The sequence below is a fragment of the Cynoglossus semilaevis genome, chromosome 13 (assembly GCF_000523025.1).
Source record: "Cynoglossus semilaevis isolate Cse_v1.0 chromosome 13, Cse_v1.0, whole genome shotgun sequence".
Classification (NCBI taxonomy): Eukaryota; Metazoa; Chordata; class Actinopteri; order Pleuronectiformes; family Cynoglossidae; genus Cynoglossus; species Cynoglossus semilaevis.
The window spans coordinates 12,636,568-12,636,850 of NC_024319.1; the positions used below are offsets into that span (position 1 = coordinate 12,636,568).

Genomic DNA, 283 nt, shown 5'->3' on the forward strand with positions numbered 1-283 from the left:
GTACTGTTATTTCACCTCATAGCTGACAGAGGTGTGGCGGGTTTCCTTGCAGGCGCTGCAGGCCCTGACATGTACACAGATGCATTGGACATACTGCTCTAAATGAGTCCCACTTGCTGTATTGATCAATAGATTGCCAATATGTAGCTTCCTTTAATCACCCTCAGGACTGTGCAGTGTGCTCACAGCAGAGCAAAGGTGAGCTCAGATGGGGCTCATCTCCTTCATGCTTTTATTTTCAGCCTGCAGATTACATGACCACTTCTACACCACCACTGCTGGA

The 283-nt window shown here is 48.1% G+C and overlaps 1 protein-coding gene across 5 annotated transcripts in view; it reads left to right on the forward strand.

Annotated features, from left to right (window-relative positions):
- The window catches only part of oxr1a (oxidation resistance 1a), a 112,308-nt gene that overhangs the window by 107,420 nt on the left and 4,605 nt on the right, over positions 1-283 (forward strand). The window lies entirely within an intron of this gene.